At 39.1% G+C, this 7,782-nt stretch overlaps 1 pseudogene; it reads right to left on the bottom strand.

Annotated features, from left to right (window-relative positions):
• Positions 1 to 6,934: 6,934 nt before the first annotated feature.
• On the bottom strand, positions 6,935 to 7,382 carry LOC112426344 (CDGSH iron-sulfur domain-containing protein 1 pseudogene; annotated as a pseudogene).
• Between the last annotated feature and the right edge of the window lie 400 nt (positions 7,383 to 7,782).

Raw genomic sequence — 7,782 nt, 5'->3', positions numbered from 1 at the left:
CTTAAAAAGGCAGGAGGCTTGGAAGGGAGATGATCATACAAACGGCTCCCATCAAGCTTTAGTGAGAGTTTTGGGGCCCAAAGAGAAGAGGCTGAGAAGGAGAAAAGTATAGAGACCAGAGGTACCATGCCACCAGAACACATCTAATCACTATCTTTGCTCTCCCCAGAGCTTAGACCACTGCTCCTGGAGGGAAGGTTGCGTTATGCGTGGGCTATTTCAGAGTATATGGGTCTGATTTAACTTTAATATTTAATCTTTTAATCAGAAGAAAATCTCCTACAGGTTCCTAATATGTAAGTTGTATTTAATAAAGCTAAAAAGTATCTGCCCTGTAAAAATACTATTAATATTTAAAGCCTAAATGAGAAACTGGGAAAGATATTTGCATGATTTATGGCAGAGTTAATCAGCCCAGTATACACAAGGCCATTACAAAGCAAAAGGAGAAAGAACAACCCACACAGACTAATGGAAAATTAAATAGGTAATTTATAAAAGAGGAAATAAAGTGGTCAGGAACATGTGAAAAGGATGTTCAACATCGCTAATGATGAAAAATGCTAATTAAACATGAAATATCATATTTTGTCTAATGGCGAAGGTAAACAGATTGGGTAAAAAAAATCAGTATTAGCTAAGGTCTTGAGAAGTGCTTAGTTAATGCCAGTGTAAATTAATCCAACCTATTTGTAAGGCAGTCTGACCAGTATCAAAATATAAAATGCCCATATCCTTTTACCCAACAATCTGCTTTGAAAAAGTCACCCTAAAAAGGAAACTCTTCCAGTGGGGAAAGTTATATGGGAATACATGATAATATTTATGAATTTCTGATTAATGAAAAACTGGAAAAAATCCCTAAATGTTTAAACAAGGGTACTAGTTAAATTATGGCTCATACTACATAGGAAAACTATGCATTCATAAAAAAAATCATAAATTATCTTCAAATCCATTGGGAGATAAAGGGATCTTCATGATTGTTTTTGAGTGGGAAAAAACCCAGCCCTACTTAGATTATGTAATCACGTTCTAGGTGGATCTTGCCCCATTGTGGGCACATCTATTGGCTGATAACAACCATGCCAGGATGTCATGATCCTGGTGAGCAGCCAGTTAGTCGAGTTTAGCCAGTTAGTCGAGTTTTTAGGAAGATTCGTGTCTTCTCAGAACTCCAGAAAGAAAGGGGAAGCTGGAAGGTGTTGAACTCTGATGCACCTGAAGCAAATGAAGTTCTGACCCAGATGAGTGGTGATATGGTTTGGATTTGTGTCCCTGCCCAAATCTCATGTTGAATTGTAATCCCCAATGTTGGAGGAGGGGACTGATGGGAGATGACTGGATCATGGGGGCAGACATCCCCTTGCTGTTCTCATGATAGTGAATGAGTTCTCATGAGACCTGGTTGTTTAAAAGTGTGTAGCACCTCCCCCTTCTCTCTCTTCCTCCTTCTCTGGCCACGTTAAAAAAAAAAAAAAAAAAGGCCTGCTTCCCCTTTGCCTTCCACCATGATTGTAAGTTTCCTGATACCTCCCCAGCCATGCTTCCTGCACAGCCTGTGGAACCGCGAGCAAACTAAACCTCTTCTTTATAAATTACCCAGTCTCAGGTAGTTCTTTATAGCAATGCAAGAATGGACTCATACAAGTGGGGTTAGAAAGCTCTGGTCCTTGGCCTAGTGGATCTATTGTGGCAGCAAGCACCAAGTGTGTATTCTGTGTCCTAGCTTGGTGACTTTGGAAATATGACTGTTTTCAACACCTTAGGGTCAATTTTTGAAAAATTTCTCTCCTACTGTGAATATATCCCTGCTTTAGGGGCACTAAGCACAGATGGGGCTAGGAGCACAGTCTCTGGAGCCAACCTACCCAGGTTCTCATGCTGGCTTTGTCACTTACTATTCATGGGGACTTGGGGAGGTTATTTCACCTTCCTTTACCTGGGCTTCTTCTCTAAAATGGGAGGAGAGCAAAATAGTCCATGTCTTGTAGGGATTAAATGAGTTAATACATGTAAATCACTAAGAACAGTGGCTGGCACATCTTAAGTGCTATATTAAATGTTTCTATCATTACTTTTTGCCATTTTAAAAATCTTTCTTTGACCATAAAACACATTTTTTTTTTTTTTTTTTTGACATGGATTCTTGCTCTGTCATCCTGGCTGGAGTGCAGTGGCGCCTTCTCGACTCACTGCAACATCCATCCCCCAGGTTCAAGCCATTCTCTTGCCTCAGCCTCCCCAGTATCTGGGATTAAAGGTGTGCGCTACCACGCCAGGCTAATTTTTTTGTATTTTTAGTAGAGACGGGGTTTCGCCATGTTGACCAGCCTGGTCTCAAACTCCTGACTTCAAGTGATCCACCTGCCTCAGCCTCCCAAAGTGCTGGGGTTACAGGTGTGAGCCACCATACCCGGCCAAAGCATTCCATTTTGGATAGTGTATTTTTAAAGAAGGATTTGAATTATTTCTCTTTAAAGTGAAAACTATGTGCATTCTCTAATATTTTTCTACTTCAACCCTGAATATTAAAAAGAATGAAGCTTTTAGAGTGTACAGACACTTTCTTTTCTGTGGGTCGGAGTTTAGCTTTCATTGTCATCCAGTTCTCATCCATCCTCTCACTTCCATCACATGCCAGCAGCATTTGATGCAGTCGATCACTGTCTCTTACTGAAAATCCCGTTCTTTACTTGGCTTCCAGGACAGCAGTCTCTCAGCTCTCCTGACTGACCTTTGCTGGCCCCTGTCATCTTTGGATTTTTAGGCATTGTAATGTTTGTCTTCTCAATCCAACCTAATTTCCTCAAGCATCTCACCTAGTCTCATGGTTCTAACACCCTCTGTGGTAGGATGACCCTATGTCCTGGTTTGCCTGGGAGAGTTCTAGTTTTTGCCCAATGCTGGGCATAATTAGCACCACCTTTCAGTCTCAGCAAAAGTCCCAGTTTGAAAGCTAAGTTATATGATCACCCTGTCGGTAGGCTGATGGCTCCTCAAATTTACCTTCTCAAAACCTGGTCCCCTGAACTCCAGACTTGCATAGTCAGCTGTCTCCACTTTAGATCTCCACTTGAATCTCACAAGGGACCAGTACAAAATATACCTTTGGATTTTCTATTTCAAACATGCACTTCCTATAGTTTTTTTTTTTTTTGAGACAGTGTTTTGCTCTGTCACCCAGGTTGGAGTGCAGTGGCGCAATCTTGGCTCACTGCAAGCTCCACCTCCCGGGTTCACACCATTCTCCTGCCTCAGCCTCCTGAGTAGCTGGGACTACAGGCACTCGCCACTGTACCCAGCTAATTTTTTGTATTTTCAGTAGAGACAGGGTTTCACCATGTTAGCCAGGATAGTCTCGATCTCCTGACCTCGTGATCCACCTGCCTCAGCCTCCCAAAGAGCTAGGATTACAGGCGTGAGCCACTGCGCCTGGCCTACAGTTTTAAAAATACTTTATTCTTCGGCTGCTCAGGAAAAATCCTCAACATTGTTTTTCTCTAATCCCATACTCCAAGTCTTATGTGTCATGGCTGTGTCTCTGGTGTGTATTTAGAACACAAAGAATACTTTTCCCCAGAGCTTCTGGGCCCCTCTAGTACCGTCACTGACCTCTCTCTTTAGGTGTTACAAAGCCTGTGCTCCCCACCCCATTCCCATCCTTGGTGCCCTAAACTTCATTCTCTTCATAGCAACAGAGAGATTCTTTTAAAACACCCAGGTCATGGCACGCTCCTGTGGCTTTGCATAACGTCCACAGGAAAATCCCCAATCCTGACATGACTGAGGTCCCTGAGACTTTACCCCTCTGCTGTCATTTACTCTTCCTCTTGCTCACCTTCCTGCACTCTGGTGACTCTAATTGTTACACTGTTTCTCAAACTGGCACCCTCATGCCTCAGGACCCCTGTACCTGCTATTCCCTCTGCCTGTAATTCTCATCTCTGCTTAACATACATAGCTCATTCTCTCATTTTCCTTAGGCTTCTGCTCTATGTTTTTTTTTTTCACCCTTATCAATTAGGCTTTTGGCCAGGTGCAGAGGCTTACACCTGTAATCCCAGCACTTTGGGAGGCCAAGGCAGGAGAATGGCTTAAGCCCAGGAGTTCAGACCAGCCAGGGCAACATAGTGAGACTCTGTCTCTAAAAAAATATTTAAAAAGTTAGCTGGCTATGGTGGCACATGCCTGTAGTCCTAGCTACTTGGGAGGCTGAGGTGGGAGGACTCCTTGAGCTCAGGAGTTTGCAGCTGAAGTGACCTGTGATCGTGCCACTGCACTCCAGCTTGGGCAACAGAGTGAGACCTTGTCTTAAATAAGTAAATAAGGCTTTCACTATTATATAAAAGAGTCTTCCTGCATTACTGTCTTCTCCCTTACCAAGTTTTATTTTTCTTCATAGCAATTATCAGCGCTTGATATATTGTAGGATAATTTGCCTTTTTATTGGCTACTTCTCTAAGTAGGATGTAAACTTCACGAGGTCAGGACTTTAACTGTTGTATCTCCAGTGCCTGGAATGTATTAAGTATTCATTAGCATTTATTCAATAGATTTTGAAAGTGCATGCCAAGCACATAATGTCTTTTTTGGATACTTTTTAAGGCTTTCAGTTAACCTAAGCAGTGCAATTTACTTCAGCAGAACATTTTTAAGTGTTCATTGAGAAGTTTTGCAATACTGATGTCAAATTTGTTCCTAAGTATGTTTCTTTTTGACATAATTATGAAAGAAACTATTTCTTTAATTTCATTTTCCAATCGTTCAACGTTGCTACCTAGAAATACAATTGATTATATGTATTGATATATCCTCTGACATTGCTAATCTCACATATTCTAGTAGTTTTATTGTCGATATTAAGTTTTGATAATTAAACAATCAGGTCATCTGTGAAAAGGAAAAACTTTACTTCTCCCTTTCCAGTCTTTATGCCTTTTCTTTCTTTTCTGTATTGAACTGGTGAGGACCTCCAGTATGATGTTAAATAGAAGTGTTGAAAATGGGATATCCTGGTCCTGTGACCAGTAGTAGGGGAGAAGTGTTCAGTGTTTCAGCATTAAGTATGACACTGGTAGATATTTTTCGTAGCTGCCCTTTATCAGACTGAACAAATTTTTCTTTGATTCCGCGTACACTGTGTGTGTATTATCTTAAAACCTTAAGTGGATTTTGAATGCTGACAAATGCTTTTTCTCTACATTTTGAGATAATCACATGGGTTTTCTCTTTTATTCTGTTAGTATGGTGAATTTATTTGATTTTCAAATACTAAATCAATCTTGCATTCCTATAATAAGCCCACTGGTTCACAATGAATGATTCTTTTCATATACGGATGAACTCTATTTGCTAATATTTTGTTAAGGATTTTTGCATTTGTGTTAATGGAGAATTTTCTCGTATTTTTTTTTTTTCAGGCTTTGATATATCAGAGTATGCTAGACTCATTAAAAGAGCTGGCAAATGTTCCTTTCTCTATTTTCTGAAAGTTTACATGTAATCGATGTTATTTCTTGCTTAAATATTTGATCAAATTCAGCGGTGGAATCTTGAGCTTGAAGTTTTTCTTTCTGGAAATGTTTTTGATACCAAATTCAATTTCCTTGATCTGTATAAGGCTATTCAAATGTTCTATTTCACCCTTGTCAGTTTTGGCAAGTTGTGCTTTTCAAGAAATTTGCCCATTTCACATAAGGTGCAAACTTATTAGTGAACCATTATGCATAATATTCCATTATTATCTTTTTGATATCTATAGAGTTTGTAGCACTATCAGCTCTTTCAAATCTGATATTAGTAATCTGTATTTTCTTTTTTCTTGATCCTTCCTGTGAAAATTTTATCAATTCTATTCATCTTCTCAAAGATCTAATTTTCAGTGTTCTACTTCTATTTCCTATTCAATTGATTTCTGTTCTTACCTTTATTATTTCTATCCTTCTATCTACTTTGGGTTTAATTTGCTCTTTTCTTCTAGCTTAAAGTGAAACCTTATAACACTGATTCCATACCTTTCTTCCTTTCTGATATAAGCATGTAAAGCTAAGAAATTTCATCTGAACACTCATACTGCATCTCACAAATTTTGATACATTGTGTTTTCATTTTTATTCAATTCAAAATATTTCTAATTTCCCTTTTGGGGGCACTTCTAGCTTTCATATTAATGTTGATTTCCAATGTAATTTTATTGTGGTTAAAGAACATACTCCATAATATTTTAATATTTTGAAATATATTTAGACCTGTCATGGTCCAGCATATGGTGAATACTCCATAGCATTTAAAAAGAATAATGTAGTCTATAGTTGTGGATGTAGTGTTCTGTAAGTGCCTATTTGACCAAGATGTTTGATAGCATCATTCAGATCTTTTATACCTGTACTGATTTTTTGTTTTAACAGTTTTATCAGTAGCTGAGGGGATGATAAAATCTCCAACTCCGTGTGTAGATTTGACTACTTCTTTGACTTCTGTTAAGTTTTGATTCATTTGTTTTAAAGCTTGCTATCACCTGCAGGCACATTTAGCCTTGTTATGTGGAATTGAATCCTTAATCATTACAAAATGTCCCTTCTTCTTTCTGCTGACACTCTTTTTCTTGAAGTCTGTTTTATCTGATGTGCATGTAGCCCCTCCAGCTTTTTTTATGATATGTGTTTCCATAGTTATTTTTTCATTCCTTTACTTTCAACCTGTTTTTTAAATTTTGAGAATAATTTAATATGTTGACTTCAAGATGCAACTATATTCTATATAAGATACAACTCTTTATGTCAATATTTTAAAGAAACGGATCCTTAAACAAGACCAAAATAACCCACAGGCCATGAGGTTGGTTTTTCTTTTTTCCTTTTTTATTTTGTTTAAACAAATGTGCACCACGACACTTCAACAAGTAAGACAAATGCCACGAATGTGAAAGCTGCAGTTTGCAATATACCACATTTAGAACCCAGGGGAGGTGAATTAAACAGAGGTGGTAGTCATTCTAATTAAGCAATCAGGTAACTTCACGACAAGTTGATATGCAGCATCAAAAGTGTCCATTTAAGTTTCTTTTTTCTTGACGATCAGAGGTCCCACGTTGTCTCCAGTCTGTTTGTGGTGTTTTGTGTGAGAACTATCACAGAATGGGAACTTTCTGGACCTCCAACAATGGCAGTACACAGCTTTATCTCCCAAATCCTCCATGTCAAAAGCATGTACTATCTTGGGGTTGTCTTTCTGGATGTGAAGGTTGATCATAGCTGTATTTTGGGATCTTTATCATAAAGTCTTTTGTAAGTTAGATAACCAATTGCAGCTGTCCCAGCAGCAATAGTAAATGCTGTGATCCATTCAACTTGTAAGCTGGAACTGGAAGTCAGACTCATGGCATCGCCGCTTGCAAGGCATGTGCACTAGGATACCGGGCACAAATGGATTCCTCAACCTATTTTTATATTTATGTTTCATTTCACAGACAGACTATGGTTGAAACTTTTTTCTTTTTTAATCCATCCCAACTAGATTGGCCTTATAATTGTAGTGTCTAGTACATTTTCATTCAATATAATTGTTAATATAGTTGGATTTAGGTCTGCCATTTTCCTTTTTTTTTTTTTTTTTTTTTTTTTGAGACGGAGTCTCCCTCTGTCGCCCAGCCCAGGCTGGAGTGCAGTGGCGCGATCTCGGCTCACTGCAAGCTCCGCCTCCCGAGTTCACGCCATTCTCCTGCCTCAGCCTCCCGAGTAGCTGGGACTACAGGCGCCCACAACCGCGCCCGGCTAATTT

The sequence above is a fragment of the Macaca nemestrina genome, chromosome 13 (assembly GCF_043159975.1).
Source record: "Macaca nemestrina isolate mMacNem1 chromosome 13, mMacNem.hap1, whole genome shotgun sequence".
NCBI classification, from domain to species: Eukaryota; Metazoa; Chordata; class Mammalia; order Primates; family Cercopithecidae; genus Macaca; species Macaca nemestrina.
Note: the sequence above shows the minus strand (reverse complement) of the source record. Positions and strands in the feature narration are given on the sequence as shown.